Source organism: Triticum urartu, chromosome 2 (assembly GCF_003073215.2).
Source record: "Triticum urartu cultivar G1812 chromosome 2, Tu2.1, whole genome shotgun sequence".
Classification (NCBI taxonomy): Eukaryota; Viridiplantae; Streptophyta; class Magnoliopsida; order Poales; family Poaceae; genus Triticum; species Triticum urartu.
In genome coordinates, this window is record NC_053023.1 from 717,046,664 (window position 1) to 717,065,396 (window position 18,733).

Genomic DNA, 18,733 nt, shown 5'->3' on the forward strand with positions numbered 1-18,733 from the left:
TCATGCATATCCTAACTCACCGACCATGCATCACATGTAAAAACATTATATATGTAAAATGCTTAGTTTTTTTTATCTAGTTTCATAAAATGTCTTTTCCATCCATGTTTAAAATGTTTAAACTTGTTGTTTGCATTATTTTTGCATGAATGATATGTTAAAATGATTTAATTCATAACTAAATAACCGTAGCTCCGATTTTAATAAACTTTATATGTAAATGGGGTAGGAAAATGCCTAGTTTAACATGGTGTACTTGCTTTGCATGTTTAACAACTCTAAAATATAGTTCAGGGCAGAACAGTACCAAATCCAAAATATGCACATGAGGATTTTCCGGATTTGTTGCTTGTTGTTCCGACCTCATTTAAACTTGGCTAGATAAGTAGTTTTATTATGCTTCACCCCTTGCCATGCTAACCAACATTTAATATTGTTGAGTACTTAAACGGGAGAGAACTAAATAATTGTTGTAGTGTTGTTTGTTGCACTTTGCCATATAGCCATGCATCTTTAAACCGGACATGCATCATAATTGCTTGTGCATCATGCCATGTTTATGTGATGGTTGTTTACCATGTTGTTTTCTTCTTTACGGGTTGCTTCTCTCGTTAGCTTCGGTTTCGTCCCGGAGTTGTGAGGATCCGTTCGACTACGTCCGTTTGTCTTCTTCATGGACTCGTTCTTCTTCCTTGCGTGATCTCAGGCAAGATGACCATACCCTCGAAATCACTTCTATCTTTGCTTGCTAGTTGTTCACTCTATTGCTAAGCACGCTATCTACCACTTACTATATCATGCCTCCCATATTGCCATGTCAAGCCTCTAACCCACCTTTCCTAGCAAATCGTTGTTTGGCTATGTTACCGCTTTTTCTCAGCCCCTCTTATAGCGTTGCTAGTTGTAGGTGAAGATGAAGATTGTTCCATGTTGGGACATGGATTTTTTGGGATATCACAATATCTCTTATTTAATTAATGCATCTATATACTTGGTAAAGGGTGGAAGGCTCGGCCTTATGCCTGGTGTTTTGTTCCACTCTTGCCGCCCTAGTTTCCGTCATACCGGTGGTTCCTTGATTTTGCGTTCCTTACGCAGTTGGGTGTTATGGGAACCCCTTGATAGTTCGCTTTGAATAAAACTTCTCCAGCAAGGCCCAACCTTGGTTTTACATTTTCCTAACAACCTATAACCTTCCCTTGGGTTTTCGCGAGCCCGAGGGTCATCTTTATTTACTCCCCCAGGCCAGTGATTCTCTAAGTGTTGGTCCGAACTGGGCGATGTCCGGCGTCCCCTGGGCAACCAGGGTCTATGACAACCCGACATCTGGCCCATCCGGTGTGCCCTGAGAATGAGATATGTGCAGCTCCCATCGGGATTTGTCGGCACATTCGGGCGGCTTTGATGGTCTTGTTTTACCATTGTCAAAATGTCTTGTAACCGGGATTCCGAGCCTGATCGGTTCTTTCTGGGAGAAGGAATATCCTTCGTTGACCGTGAGAGCTTGTGATGGGCTAAGTTGGGACACTCCTGCAGGGTTTGAACTTTCGAAAGCCGTGCCCGCGGTTATGTGGCAGATGGGAATTTGTTAATATTCGGTTGTAGAGAACTTGACACTTGACTTAATTAAAATGCATCAACTGCATCTGTAGCCGTGATGATCTCTTTCCGGCGGAGTCCGGGAAGTGAACACGGTCTTGTGTTATGCTTGAACGTAAGTAGTTTCAGGATCACTTCTTGATCACTTCTAGCTTCTCGACCGTTGCATTGCTTCTCTTCTCGCTCTTATTTGCGTATGTTAGCCACCATATATGCTTATTGCTTGCTGCAGCTCCACCTCATTACCCTATCCTACCCATAAGCTTAAATAGTCTTGATCTCGTGTGTGTGAGATTGCTGAGTCGTCGTGGCTCACAGATACTTTCAAACAGTTGCAGGTGCCGATGATACCAGTGCAGGTGACGCAACCGAGCTCAAGTGGGAGCTCGATGAAGATCTTGTTCGTTGTTATGTTTCGTTTCCTGTTGATCAGTAGTGGAGCCCAGTTGGGACGATCGAGGATCTAGCATTTGGGGTTGTCTTCTTTTATTTTGGTTCCGTAGTCGGACCTTGATTGTATTCTGGATGATGTATGTTTAACTTGTATTTGTGTGAAGTGGTGATTGTAAGCCAACTCTTTATCCCTTTCTTATTCAGTATATGAGACTGTGTGAAGACTGAAGATTACCCCACAAACCTATCATGCGGCTATGCCTCTAAGTCATGCCCCGACACGTGGGAGATATAGCCGCATTGTGGGTGTTACACATTCCTAGTGGCAAAACTGAGTAGTGGGACACAAGTAGTGGCATAAATGATAAAACCCCTTAAACTTAAGAGTCTGCACCCTTGCCCATTCTTGTGAGGTCTTTGCAACATACTCCCTCTGTTACTAAATATTTGTCTTTTTAGAGATTTCAATAAGTGACTACATACGGAGGAAAATGAGTGAATCTACACTTTAAAACATGTCCATATACATCCGAATATGGTAGTCCATTTGAAATCTCTAAAAAGACAAATATTTAGGAACGGAGGGAGTACTATATATAGGTAGTATGTCCATGTATCTATTGATCGACATCCATTTGCATCTATAATTGACTAGTTGAAATATACGTACAAAACATGCTCTAGAAAGGGAAAAGCATGTTACTCCCTGTCCCTATTTACTACTCCCACCATTTCATAATATAGTGCGTTCATGCTTTTCGAGAATTAACTTAGACCATAAATTAGACCAACAACTGGAGTGTTGGTGTAGCTGATGGTGAGGTACACCAACCAGCTTGGCTGTTGGTGTAGCTGATGTCCTTTGACTTACCCTGTAGATGAATGAAAAACACACGAAGAGCCAGGATATATGGCGCCAGACAGTGAAAGGAATAGAGGAAAGATATTTTCTGATCTTTCCACCTCAAAATGGTAGCAGCTGCGCTACATTCAAGACCTATAATGTCAAGGAAATTAAATAATGCATTTTTTGGTGCACATTATGAACATAGATACTTGAAATGATTTGCTGAACTATATACATATTGATGTTCAATCTTACTTAAAGGTTGATTGAATATTCTCCTTTCATATCTATTCCATTCTAAAATACCATAAGTTTCCTGTATCCTTTTTTGATGAATCTGTATCCATAGGAAGAGAGCACAGTTGAAGAAGATGTTCTTATATTTTTTTTCGTTACTGTTTCTTGTAAAAGCTATAATCTTTGGGAGGTGGGTTTAGCACGTACAAGGGGCATTCGTTAACATGACCTATATAGTCCTTGCAGATAAAAGACTTCAAATATTCCATCAAGTTACAAAAGTCTATTGCGAAGAGTTCACATGCTGATGATTTCAAAGGAGGTATGTTGGTGCCACTGGCCATGGAATCAGATTCTGGAAAGGGTAAAAGGTCGTCAAGAACAAGCAAGAGAAGGAAGCGGCGACTTTGCTAGTACGAATGCATGAACCTCCACCATTTTTTGTATGTGCTAAGATTCTACATGTTAACTTCTGACTTTATGTGAGAAGTGCAAGATCGCTCTTTATTTCTAATTTCTCTCAAGTACATCTGGTACATTCTCAGTGCTAAAAAGTTAGAATCTGATACAAAATATAATTACATTGCATACCCAGAATTTTTTTTGAGGAAGCTCAGTGTATGTGTACTTACATACACTTAAAATACACAACTAGGCCAATCTTTTTTCTTTGAATAGGAACACTGTAGTGCATACTACATAATTGTAATACTTTCAATGTGCTTACATTGCATAATTGTTCGAGCACTACATCTTGAGCATTACTGATCTTCCGTAAGGATGGCAAAACGAGAATCCAATAGTGGCCCAAAACGCCAACACAAAGCCGGCAGCTGTGACCACATATAGAACTGGGTGACCTGTCGTCTCTTCCACTTCTTTCCCGGCAGCAGGATCTGGACTGGGAGCAGCACACATGCCCCCCTGTGTAATCTGGTGAAGGTTGGTGTTACCTAGGTAGCTCTCCATGCCGAAGCCTAGCTGACCAGAGTTTGGTATACATCCTGACAAGTTGTTGTATGCCACAGAGAACACCCCCAATGTTGATAACTGAGTTAGCTGCCAAGGTATTGGTCCACTCAGCTCATTGTGGGAGAGGTCCAAGCTCTCTATCTCCTCCATGCCGCTCAAGGTCATCGGGATCGGGACAACAAAGAAATTGTATGACAGGTTAAGGGATTTGACATGGCTTAGATTCCCTAGCTCCCAAGGAATTTCTCCATGCAACATGTTTGCAGATAGGTCGATGCCAGACATTGAAGCGAAGAAACTTCGACCGTATGTGTAGAGATTCCCCTTGGAGGCAAAGGTGAAGCCTCGTAAGTCATATGAAGAGCCATTGTATATCTCTCCATAGACTGGCTCCAACATTTGATCGTCTGTGTCGCCTTTGAAAGACATATCACCAATACATGCTGGCAATGAACCTGAAAGCTTGTTATGGGACAAATCAATTATCCTCAAGTACATGAGTTTGCACACTTTTGGATTAACTGGCCCTTCGAACTTATTTCTGCCCAACGTAAGTAGCCTAATGTTGTCAAGATAACGTACCCAATGGAGGTTGCCTGTGAACTGATTGTGTCTGATATCCAAAGAAATCAGACTTGATGTGTTGAAAAAGGGAAAAGAGATATCGCCAGAAAACGAGTTCTCAGACAGGTTAACAAAATTGAGCTGTATAAAGATACAGTTTGGTACAGACCATGTAAGATTATTGCTTGATATATCTAAAAAGCGAAGTCCCATGAAGCCACAGATTTGTGGATGAATTTTGCCGGTTATATGGTTGCCAGCAAGATTCAGGACTACCAAAGAAGATAGATTCCATAATGAGTTATCAAGATTGCCAGACAGCTCGTTATCATGCAAATCCATGACTTTTAAAACACCTGACAAACTATATGGTATTGTCCCTTCAAATTTGTTCCTGTCCAGGTACAATTCATTCATATTGGACAGATTATTCATCCCACCAGAAATTAGACCACCAAGCCTGTTGTTTGAGACCTTCATTGTGGATAGCCATTGATAATTAGTGAAGAGGTAATATCAGTGCAAGTCATAGAACTTGTGCTGGATGTGCAGTTTGGTTCTAAAACTTGCAAAATACGGAATTTTGGTCACTTAACTTGTCTCACTGTGTAAATACGGTGCTTTCTACCATTTCAGGATGTACGGCCTGCACACGTGGCATGCCAGCACGGCGTAGGCCCGCCTGTCAATGACCGAAAGCATTTTTTTCAGATAACTCCCTTTCATTTTATTTATTTACACACAAAATTCCTCAAATAAAATTTAAAACTGCAACAATAGGGATTTGATCCCACAATCTGCAGCCCAGTTACTCACATACATTACCACCAGACAAAGCTGGCTAGACGCTTAGTATTTACAAAAACAACTATATATCCTATAAATATGGACTGTACAAATTATACTAAATTTTAAATCTAGACGGAAGACACGAGCACCATGGTTCGAACCTGTTACCTTCTGAATGAAGGTCGCGTGTGAGTGGGATAACCTATCACACTTCATGTTTTAAATGGACAAACAACATTTATGCTGTCAGACCTTGCAAATTTTATTTTTATGTTGTCAGTTCTTATGTCATGTCTATCCAAAACTAAATTATGTTTTTTCTAAATTTTCTGTGGAATAGTGAAACTTTTCATCGTGATGTAGCTTAAGATTACTTACTATATTTAGGTTGAGCTGGCAGTATCCCTAGTAGATAATAAAAGGGTGGCTAAGACTACAAATTTGCACACAGTACCTAACTTTTAAATATAGCTTTCCCACAAAAGAAAAATTTATATATAGCTGGCTGGACTTGGGGCTCATAAACTTGAAACTATACAACACAAAACACTTTTATCTATATTTATCTCTAAGAAACAAAAATCTAGTCTGTCTTCAGCTAATTGTGAACAATGTAAAATGCAAAGGCAACATAAAGAAAAAACAAAATACATGAGAATATAAATTGTTAATTTAAAAAAAAAATATATGTTGTTTTCTTACATAAGTAAAAGAAAAAAAATTAGACAACAAAGATTTGGGTCCCTTTATAGTAACAAGTGTCATCATGGTCGGATGGTTAGCCCATGCACATGCAGCCAGCCACCAGCAGGACACAAAGGTTTGAACCATGGGGCTCACAATCTTTCGTTAAGATTTAGATATTATTTTGTATGGTCTTCAAAGGACATATCATGTATAGTTGTGAAAGTTTAACAAGAGTCATGATTAGTCTGGTGGCTATCCATGCTAGTCGTTTAGTAGGGGATCATTCGTTTGATCCACACTGCGGTGTCTTTTTTTCATTTTATTTGACTGATTTTGTACGTGAGTAAATAAAATGCAAGGGAGTTATCTGGAAAAAAAATGCTTCCAGCCTCCACTGACAGGTGGGCCTACGCCATGCTGATAGGCCACATGTGCAGGCCATACGTCCAGATACGAGAGGAAGCACCGTATTTGAATGTGCGAACAAGTTATATGATCGCAATTCCATATTTTGCAAGTTTTAGAACCAAACTACACATCAAACGCAAGTTGTATGACTCCCATACAAGCTGGAACTTCCCCCAGAAAGTTTGTTGTTCGACATGTCCAAAGATTGCATGTAAATGTTCTCGCACAACGACTTTGGTATGTTCCCATCGATGTTGTTACTAGAAATATTAAGAACAGACAATCTTGGAAACAATGAGCCAATGTTGTCTGGCAGCTGTCCTGTGACTTGGTTCATGTGTATGTCGATAGTGGACAGATAAGGTTGGGTATGCCTTGGGTCCATCGATCCAGTTAGTGAGTTATTTCCAAGATTTAGATACTGAAGTGTTGATTCCTTTGTAAACAGCCAACTCGGCATGCTACCGGACAAGTTATTGTTGGATAAATCAAGCATCTCTAAATGACGTTGTGTGCGTAAAAAATGTGGTTCTGCAATAATGTTCTTGTCAAGGTCACAACCAGAGAGCAATAGCACTTTCAATTGGAACGAAGGGATCGATCCAGGAATATGCCCGTCAACAACTAGGTTAGAATTGCCTGAAAGGTCTATCACTTCTAGATTTGTGAGGTTTCTAAGCCAAATGAAAGAAAATCTACCACTCAAATTGTTGCCGGAAAGCTGAAGAGCCTTAAACGACGATGGAAGATTTGATGATTGATTTATCAGAATTTGTCCTCCAAAGCAATTATATGAGAGATCCAATTGTTGAATATGTGGAAGCAAAAACACGAATGCTGGAATGTTTCCACTGAACTGGTTGATTGCCAAATACAACTCTCGTAGATTCTTGAGAATTTGAAATGCTGCAGGAGTAGAAAAATCATGTAACAATAGTTATCATCAATGGTTACACATTTTTTCTTCTGATATACGCAGTAAATGTTCTTCTGATAGGAATACCTTGTTCATTTGGAAGAGCTCCACTCAACTTATTAGATACGAGATTTAAAATTTCAAGATGAGGAAGTGCAAATAAATACGCAGGAAGAGATCCACTAAACTGGTTGACACCCAAGTTCAAGGTCTTGATGTTTATAAAGTCTGCAATGCGTGCAAGTAGTATAATTGTTACAGGTAACACATACTAATAAAACATGAAGTAAGAATATCTACCTGTAAAAATTGGAAGAGTTCCGTTGAGGCTATTATAACTGAGATCCAAGACTTCAAGTGAAAGTGGTCCTGAGGATGAATTTATTGGAATTTGCCCACGGAAGTGCAAATAGCGATTCCGGGAGGTCTCCATAGAAGCTATTGAAAGACATGTTCAATTGTCGCAAGTTTCTAAGATTTTCAGTAGCTGCAACATGTGCAGGCATGCGAGACGAATTATTAATATGAAAATTTGATGTCTACCTTAGTATTCCTACAATAAGCACAAATCTCTACCTGTGCTTGGAAGAGCTCCGGTCATGTAGTTACCGTTGAGAGCTAGAACTTCCAGTGAAACAATGCGCCCTAGAAATTCCGGGAAACCCCCTCCCTGTGTAGTAGCACTAAAGTCAAGATATCGAAGCTTGGATAGTACAACTAATCCTGCAGGTGTTTTTGTTTGTATATCAATGAGAATAAGAAGTCATTGCACATACATATTGTTCTATAAAAAGAGAATTTGGAGCACACATACGTACCTTCCAAGGCTAGCGAACAGGGATAATTGTTTGATAGATCAAGGTATTCAAGCTCATGTAATGCAGAAAACACTGTTGAGTTTAAATACCAATGATCGTGTGAACTAGTCACAAATATGTACGAAAGATCGAGATGAGACACTCGTTGTGTTGTACTGTTGCATTTCACACGCTCCCACGAGCAGCAGTCATCACCATCCTCCCCCCATGAATTAGTCACGCCCAAGGAGCGCGCTCTCATAAGGGAGGACTGAATATCCATTAGTGCAGCCCTCTCCTCCACGAAGCAACCAGAGGACAAGTGAAGCATGAACTGTAACGACAAAAATAGTACTAATATCGAAGACAATAATCCCCATGGCAAGCAGCTACCCATAGCTAGACTTTGGGAGAGAAGTGGTGAGTGGTTTTGCAGTTCTGCAGGCTTTCCTTTTATCGATCTTTCGCTAGCTTCATAGGTACTAATTATAGACGCAAGGACTTGCAAGGAATACAAGTCTAGGAGTACAACTTGGCACATAAGGTCAATTTAATTACTTGAACAAAGTCTTCAGCAATCATGCATCATCCACAGGAAATCTTGTTGTGAAGATATTTCTATTGAGTATATGTGTTATACATATCTGTGTATTGGCCCTACCTCCGCCTCTTGTACAGCTGAGGTCGTGACCCACCTCTTGTACATCATATATACATGCCTTTGCACATGAGCAATACATTGTGCAATACCAACAATATACATGGTATCAGTTTTTAGGTTTTAACCCTAGCCTTCCGCTGCCGCCGCCGCCGCCGCGCACCTTCCCTGCGCCGCACCGCCGCCGCCGCCCGCACGTCTTCCACGCCGGCCGCCACTCCTCTCAGCCGCGCGCTACCCAGCTGCGCCGCACACCCCACCCAACTCCTCAGCCGCGCGCGCTACCCAGCGCCGCCAGCCTCGCCTAATCCGCCGATCTGCTCGCCAGCATCGCTCGCCTGCGGCCATCAAACAATCAAGTGGTGTGCGTATCTATTGGTGCTGGAATCGATCAAGGCAACGATCGATTGGCTAGTTGACTCCGTACGTGTCTCCCGTGATTGTTGCAGCCGGAAGTACTAGTACCCACGTACTAGTACACGTCCAAGGAAAGATCCGTCTCTGCCGTCCCACCGCCGGCGCCCTACGGTGCAGCCCCGCTGCCGTACGGGGCGGCCGCCACCTATGACATGTCCGTTCCCACGTATGGATATCTTACGTACGGGGCATACGAGGCTTTGCCCGCATCCACGTACGGGTCTCCGTCTGTGTACGGGGTTCTATCTGCATATGAGTCTTTCGAGTACTGGTGGGGTCGTCAGTAGGCCAGCAAGCTCCCACTCCTCCCGTGCATCATGCGTACTTCGCGGCTCCGCAACTGTATGGAGAGTACCTACCGCCGCAGCTGAGCGGCGGCTACGGCCTCCCCATGGCGTGTCCGTCCCCCTCGCTGGCCCTGCTGCCGACGCCCTGGGACCCGGTACTCCTCACAGGGCTGCATGCCGCTCCTACGCTGAACAACTACTCCTAAGGTGATGATTGGTACATAGACACCAGGGGCTACGGCTCACATGTTTGCTCATCCTGGTAATCTTGCCTCCTTCACTCCCGTCACCACCGATCACCGCATCATTGTCGGCGACGGTTCCACACTCCCTATCACACATGTCGGGCACACTTCTTTTCCATCTACTTTCATGCCTATTACTTTGTCTAACATACTTGTGTCACCTCATCTTATTAAGAACCTTGTTTCCGTTCGTCGTTTAACTGATGAAAATCCTGTTATTGTTGAATTTGACGAGTTTGGATTTTGTGTCAAGGACGCTCAAACCAGGATGGTACTTCACCGATGTGACAGCCTCGACGAGCTCTATCCGGTGCATTCGCCTTCCACCTCCACCACCGTACCAGTTGCTCTCTCAGCCGGCGTCGATCTCTGGCATGCTCGTTTGGGTCATCCCAATCCCGTTACACTTCGTCATATTCTTAGGAGTTTCAGTTTTAGTTGTCATAAGATAGAGGATCACACCTGTCATGCCTGTCGTGTCGATAAACATGTTCGCCTCCCGTTTAATGACTCCACCACCATAGCTTCTTTTCCTTTTCAGTTGATTCATAGCGATGTGTGGACCTCTCCGGTTCCTAGTAATTCGGGCTATTTATATTATCTGATTATCCTTGATGATTATTCTCATTATGTGTGGACTTTTCCTTTGCGCAGAAAGTCGGATGCACTCCCCACTTTGACGGCTTTTTACTCCTATGTCAGCATGCAGTTTGGGCGTCCCATCCTTGCTCTTCAGACTGACAATGGAAAAGAGTTCGACAACCTTACTTTCCGCACTTTTCTGTCGCACCACGACACAGTTTTTCGTCTCATATGCCCGTATACTTCCCAGCAGAACGGTCGAGCCGAACGTTCCTTCGCACTCTGAACGACTGCGTTCGCACGCTCCTGTTCCATGCTAATGTGCCGCCTCGTTTCTGGCCGGACGCACTCGCCACTGCTTCTCTTCTCCTTAACCTTCGCCCTTGCCGCCCACAGTGGAACTATGCACCTCACCATCTTCTCTTCGGTACGCCCCCTTCTTATGATGGCTTGCGTATTTTCGGGTGCCTTTGCTATCCTAGCATTGTCGACTCCGCTCCTCACAAACTCGCACCTCGTTCTGTCGCTTGCATTTTCATCGGCTACCCCTCCAACTCCAAGGGATATCGGTGCTACGATCCCGTCTCCCACCGTGTGTTCACTTCCCGGCACGTTTACTTTGATGAGCATGTGTTTCCGTTTCACCAGGTACCCCCGGCTATTCCTCCCGCCACCGGTGACGCGGGCTCCTCGACGCCTCTCCCAGGGCACTCGCGCGCCTCTCTTGACCCGCCCCCTGGCTTTGAGGCGCTCCCCCCGCATGCGGCGCCTCCTACAATCGTGGCACCGGCGCCCCCGACGTTGGCTCCCGCGGCCCTCGCGGTCCCTGGCGCCCCCGGCGCCCGCGCCCCCCTCGGTGCCCTCGGCCCCCCGGCGCCCCCGCCTGCGGCCCCCGCCCGGCGCCTGTGGCTGGTCCGGTCACCCGCGCCCGTACGGGCGTTTTTTCTCCTGAGCTCGCGCTACGCCTCGGACGACTACGTCCATGTGGCGTCCACCTCTGAGCCGTCGCCGTTGCCGTCCTCCGTTCGAGCTGCTCTTCGTGACCCGCTCTGGATGGCTGCGATGCAGGAGGAGTTTGACGCCCTGTTGCGCAACCGGACGTGGTAGCTTGTTCCCCGTCCCCGACACACCAACGTGATTACCGGGAAGTGGGTCTTTAAACACAAGCTCCTTCCCGATGGTACCTTGATCGCTACAAAGCGCGCTGGGTCGTTCGTGGCTTCCGACAACGTGCTGGCATCGACTTCACCGACACCTTCGCTCCGGTCGTCAAGCCCGGCACGATACGCACGGTTCTCCACCTTGCGGTCTCCCGTGCTTGGCCAGTGCACCAGATGGACGTCTCCAACGCCTTCCTCCATGGTCACCTTGAGGAGCAGGTCTTCTGCCAGCAGCCCACCGGATTTGTTGACCCGGCGCTTCTCGACCACGTGTGCCTGCTTTCGCGGTCCTTGTACGGACTCAAGCAGGCTCCGCGCGCTTGGTACCAGCGCATCACGACGTTCCTACACCAGCTTGGGTTTCGTTCCACCTGCTCAGACGCGTCACTCTTCGTCTATCATCAGGGCTCTGACACGGCCTACTTGCTGCTCTATGTCGACGACATCATCCTGACGGCATGTACAGCTGGCCTCCTCAGCTAGCTCACTGATCGTCTTCGCGCTGAGTTCGCCATCAAGGACTTGGGTCCTTTGCACTACTTCCTCGGTCTTGAGGTGGTGCGACGTCCGGATGGCTTCTTTCTTCATCAGCGGAAGTACAATCATGAGCTCCTGGATCGCGCTGGCATGCTTAACTGCAAGCCCGCCGCTACGCCTGTTGATACGAAGGCCAAGCTCTCTGCCTCGGATGGTTCTCCCGCTTCGGATGCTGCATTCTACCGGTCCATCGTTGGTGCTCTCCAGTATCTCACTCTGACTCGACCGGAGATTCAGTACGCCGTACAGCAGGTGTGTCTTCATATGCATGCTCCTCGGGATGTTCACTGGGCCGCTGTCAAGCGGATTCTTCGCTACGTCTGCGACACTATGGAGCTCGGCATCACGCTCTTCGCCTCCGCCGACACTGCCCTCACCGCCTATACCGATGCAGACTGGGCGGGCTGCCCTGACACTCGTCGCTCCACCTCGGGCTATTGTGTCTTCCTTGGACCATCACTCATATCATGGTCGTCCAAGCGGCAGCCTACGGTCTCTCGCTCCAGTGCTGAGGCTGAGTATTGTGCGGTGGCCAACATCGTCGCCGAGTGTTCGTTGCTTCGCCAGTTGCTCCAAGAGCTCTCTTGTCCCGTGGATCGTGCTACGGTGGTCTACTGTGACAACGTCTCGGCCGTCTACCTCTCCGCCAACCCGGTCCATCATCGTCGGACCAAGCATATTGAGTTAGATATCCACTTTGTTCGGGAACAGGTGGCCCTTGGCCATATTCGTGTTTTACACGTCCCTACTTCCCAACAATTTGCAGATATCATGACCAAGGGCTTGCCTACGGCGTCATTTGAGGAGTTTCGGTCCAGTCTTTGCGTCAGCAGCGGTCCCGCTACGACTGGGGGGGCGGGAGGGGTGAGTATATGTGTTGTGCATATCTGTGTATTGGGCCCACCTCCTAGTTCCTCTTGTACATCATATATACGTGCCTTTGTACATGAGCAATACATTGTGCAATCCCAACAACATACAATTTCGATGCATTCTTGACCAGGTGCACGCATGGATGGCCAATTAGTCGCAGCCGGCATTATGTGTGGGCTAGACTTTTCTAACATAGAGGTGCCGACTAGACTTTTCAAGTTCTAATAACAACGTCATATTGGACCAAAGGGAGACAAGGACGTACGAGACGACACACATGTTTCTTCATCAAACTTAGGCAACCAGGCTCACGAATGTACCAAATATAACTACAGAAAACTCTGAGCAATGTGTGTATCTAGAACAGCAGTACTAGCAAATTTACTAAGCATATCGAAGATTCAGAAGAAATCAAACAAGATGTACCTGGAGCAATAAGAGAAGAGACTGATGAACGAACGCATGACCGGGCTGAACAATTTACTATTGGAAAGAATACAAATCCCGGAGAGCCCAGCTCCCCCTCCACCACCCTCCCTCCTCGCTGCCGCCGGTGCGCCCTGGCGGGTGGTGGGGCTTTTCTTCCCCTGCTCGATGGTAGAAGGCACGGCCGGAAGCGTCGGGCGGCGGCGTCGTGCTGGTGTGGGGCATGACGATGTGGCGTGGCGGAGGGGTCCATCGAGGGACATAGATTTTTAGAGCACTTGCATCCAGGCTCTGTTATTCTGACTCTTCAATGTTGCTTTAAGATCTGTGTGAGACAACTAACTTCGTATATGAAATTTTTTCTTTTTCGTTTCTTTTATATAGAACATGTTTTGAACTTCAAACTTTGCAGCGCAGCCAAACTTACTAACTAGAATGTGGGATAAAACTTTCAGAATTTTTTGTCCTACATAAATGCTAAAAAAAGTGTATTGTTTTTAATCAAATAAAACTTATTTTGTATATTTATGTTGGACGAAAAAATCTAAATTTTTTTATCCTAGATTCCAGCTAGAAAGCTTTACTGTTCTGCAAAGGTTTGAACTTGAAGACATGTTCTATGTGAGAGAAATAAAAAAAATACTTGCACGGATCTTGATGCAAAAAATGGATGGCTAGATAAGAGGGGCCTGGGTGCATGTGCCCTAAAATATATTTTCGGTCCATCGAGGGCCATCTCGGGCTCCCACCTCCATGTCTTAGGTGAAAGCCCAAAATCTTCTTCAAGGCTGCATCGAGGTCCATCCCGGGCTCCCACCTCCGTGTCTCAGGTAAAAGCCCAAAATCTTCGGATTGGGCGGCGGCGGCGCTACGACATTGTTTCTCGTCTTCAAGGCGCCGCCATGGGATGGTGGAGGTGGTGGTTCGGGTTTCAGCGTGTTTATGGGTCGCCAGCGTTCTTCAATGTTCCCGTTCGGTGGCTTGCGGTGGGCACCATGGTCCTTGCCGAGAGGTGCGATGTTGCCGGGGTTGCGGCTTGAGAGGTGAGGCAGCTGGGCTTTTCACCATCAACCCAGTTGGTCTTACTCACGCGAGTGCTCAGGGGTGAGCGGCGTAGCTTCCTCCAATCCAGGACTAGAAAGCAGGGGGCCTTCGGCAGCGATTCAGCTGTGTTTGGCCGATGGGAGTTGCCAAAGCTTGTTCTTCCTCCGGCGGCAAGTTGCTCTCTTGGCCTCGTAGCATCGATGGCAAGTCCTCGGGTTCGCTAAGGACTTCGATGATCAAGCTTGTGTGGTGTTGTCGGATCGTATTAGCTGCTCTATAGCTTCTTGTATCTTTGTCTCCCTTTTGCATTTCTTCATTTGATCTTGTATCTGTGGTATGGTGATTGCCTTATATATAAATAAAGCGGGGAAACCCTTTTTCGTGAAGGAATGCATGACCACATCTCTCATGTATTTAGCAGCTCGGCAACGACTCGACACCTCCGCCATGGCTACGCCCACGCGACACCCTGCCGCTGCTATCCGGATCACGCCAGAGCCACCATCTAGCCCTCCACGATCTGCAGACGGCGTCTCGGTTGGGGACGAAGGCAAGCGTGGGGTTTTGAGTTGGCCCTGTTTCTGCCCAGATTTCTCGCTGCCTGAAGGAGCATCCTGTTGCCGGCGCCGGCAGAAGGTGGCCAGCATCTGTCGCCTGCCGGATTGACAACATGATCGGTGAGTTACTATTGCCTGGGATTTTTTTAGACAAAAATATCTCATGGGTATGATGCTGCATGTCATTGTTGGGCTTCTTTTATCGGTATTGCGTCAAAAGATAGGTCCTATATGACACACCTTGCCTCAAAATGGTCGCATCCCTTGAGGCGGGTTGACCAATAGCGCTACCTGCTGCACCGAGAGTTGAATCACCTTTTTTATTGGTTTTTTATTTTTTTCCTAAAAAACAAGATTTAGTTGTTTTTATTTTTTGGGTTTCAGAACACATGAATATTACTTCATTTGTGAAAATTAAACATTTTTTCAAAGTTCCAATTTTTTTATGAAAATTTCAAACAAATTTGAAATTTCTAAACATTTTAAGAAAATACCGAACAAATTTGGAATTTCCAAAATATTTATATTACCTAACAAAATCGAAAATTTCGGAACACATTTCATAACTTCCGATTTTTTCTGAAAAGCCAAACTTTCATTAAATTTCTGAATCATTTTTTAAATTTTCTGTTTTTTTTTTCAAAATGTGACTTTGTTGAAATTTCTAGACAATATTTTTTGAAAAATCGAACACCTTCTGAAATTTTAATTATATTTTTAAAACTATGAACATTTCTTGAAAACTATGAACATTTTAAAAAAATAAGTAAACATTTTTGGAAAAATGAATAAATTTTAAATTGGAAACTTTTTTTCTGAAATTGTGAACATCTTTGAAAATTTGGAACAAAATTTGAAATTCTGAACAATTTCTAAAATAAGCGTGAACAATTTTTAATATTTTTTCCAAAAAGTGAGCATTTTTTGATATTCCAAATATTGTTTTTGAATTTTCGTGCAATTTATAAAAACTTAACGACAAAAAGAAGAGAAAAAAGAGACAGGATGACTGAAAAACAAACAAAAGTACAAAAGAGGTAAGAACGGAACCAGACGAGAACCTTCTAGAAGGTCCCAAACCTTTAAAAAGACTGAATAAGAACAAGGTTCACATAACCAGGATCTGTGGAACATACGGCAGATTAATAATGTGCCGGCCCATCTCACGCATGCCTCACGCTGTTCCCTGTGCGTTTGATGGACAATCTTCACACTAAAGTGTCATAGAGGATTTAAGACGTCTAAATGGAGACTTGATGTCAAGATTGTCATGAATCCTGTGTGACATTTGCGAGCGACTTATTTTGGCCGCCCATTAGCTATTCAATATGTTCTACCATCCAGGTTGTGAGAACCATCCAGAAGATTCCTATCTATTTATTACCGGTTTTGGGAACCTTCTAGAATGTTTTAGTCTGGTTATTCTCATTTTTTGGTGTATTCTTTTACTGGTTTTCTATTAATTTTTCTTGTCTTTTCTTTCCTCTTTCATTTGTTCAAGAAAACTTTGCAATTTCAAAATTTGTATGTGTTTTCAAAGAATGTTTAAAAATTTCAGAGTTTGGTCGTATTTTTCAAAAAATGACTAGAATTCTAGTTCACAATTTTTAAAATTGTTCATATTTTTAAAATATGTTTGGAATTTCATTTTTCTTTTCACATTTGAAAATATCTTTGGAATTTCATAAATTCTTCTGATATTTCATAAAGTTTGAAATTCTAAAAATGGTTTGCGTTACTAAATATTCATAAATTTCAAAAATTGATCGCAAAATTGAAGAACTCTGAGTTAAAAAAATCATTTTTCTTAAAATATTCATGTTTCCAAAAATTGTCCGCAAAATTTTAAATAACATTTGCTACAGTGCCATTTTGATATGGTGCCAATTGTCTACAATATTCAGTCCACTATAGTACCTGGTTCTCCCGCTAGGCGTCGGCTCGGTTCACTCTGTTGCCAATGGGGCGGCGCAGGGAAGGTGCGCCGTGTGCGAAGGACCGACTACACTTTATATGCGTACACCTTTTGTTTTTGCTGGGCCACTCGTGTAAGATTAGCTTTGTGGTCAAATTGCATCGCTCGCTAGGCTTGTGGTTCCTCTTTAGTGATCTAAACGATTTTATATTAGTTTACAGAGAAAATATCATCTTTTAGTGCAACAATATAAATAGATAACATTCCATAATAATGAAGATGCAACTATAAATTAGTATTTCAGCAGGTACAATGTATTTGTTAACAAAATTTTTTTTGAGTTCCGTGTAACCGGGAGAGTTCCTTTGATGCAATTAAAACTGAGATCTAAGACCTAGAGTGAACTTGGCCCTGAGAATAAGCTTATTGGAATATGCCCACAAAAATTATTACTCGAGAGATCTAGGATCTTTAGGTGAGGAAGCACAAATAATGAAGCTATTCCAAGACATATTTAATTGTCATAGGTTTTTTTTTTGTGTGTGGAAAACTTCTTATCTATTCATCTTTAATTATAACAGTACACCAAATATTAGAAATAACAAAAAAAAAGTCATTCAGGTCCATAGACTACCTAATGATGACCAAAAGCACTGATGTGAGCCGATGACGCGCTGCCATCATCGCACCATCGGCTCTGGATGTCAAATGGATCTACTGATCTGGATAAATCACGAGGGGCGATGATGATAGCGCGTCATCATCATTTATGTACCATGGATGTAATTAACTCATTTAAATCCATTGTCCCCAAAACTTGCAACTTTCACCCGCGGAGACAAATCCTTAGATCTGGGCTGTCGGACGCCCCCGAATAAGCAGCCATATGGACGACCAACGAGACGACACCCATGTCCATGGAAGGGGAAGGAGCTGGCCGGAACTGGCGGAACCAATATCCGGTGGCAGACGAGAACCCCACCACGTCCATATGGGAGGAACCGCGCCAGCAGAACCCAACGGCGGCAGCCCGCGCCACCCCCACGCCCGCCGAGGACAGCACCACCGCAGGGGTGAGATCTTGTCCGTTGCGCCGGTTGGGGAAGAGGAAGCATGCCTGGAGAGCAAGGAGAAGAAGGTTGAGGGAGCGCCCCGCCGCCTGCGGCGGTGAGGGAGAGGAGCGAAGAAGATGAGTAGTTGGGGGCGGCGGTCCCCTCATGAGTCGCAGGAGTGACCCACGAGACGCGAGAAAGAAACACTGAATCTTCAGTTTGCCAATGTAGATTCTCACGCCTAAGAGATCTTCAACTGAGAGCCGCACCAAGTTTGCAACCCTAGAGCGAATCCGCGCGCCGTTCTCAGGTGTGCGCGCGCGTGCTTTGTTTACGATAATTCCCGTCTTGGCGGCGACAATCAAGGATGTTGCCTATCTCGTATGGTGAGGGCCGCCATGCTTAAACCATGACGTTATCTAATGGTATGCACGGGCTTCGTGCTCTCTATCCTGCTGACGGTATGCGGGTTCGACATGCATTACGATAAGGTATTTTGTTAATCCCTACATCAGATACATTTTCACATTTTTCTCTCTGTCTGTTGCTCTCTTGAGGAACGTGTAGCGTAGTGAGTTCCAAAAGATTGGGAGCAGAGGAGTAGATGACAGCGGGACCTAGCCCGAGCTCCGCGCATCTCGCCAGGAAAGATCAAGGGCGCGCGCGCTCGACATTCATTGACTTCGCGGCAGGGCTTGCAATTGGGGAGACCGGCGAAGCGCATGGCCAAGAAAAACGAAATTCTTTTATTTTGGTGTCATTCTAATGTAA

General features: G+C 44.7%; 1 pseudogene; it reads right to left on the reverse strand.

The window, feature by feature from the left end:
- Nucleotides 1–3,755: 3,755 nt before the first annotated feature.
- On the reverse strand, nt 3,756–13,657 carry LOC125534320 (annotated as a pseudogene).
- Between the last annotated feature and the right edge of the window lie 5,076 nt (nt 13,658–18,733).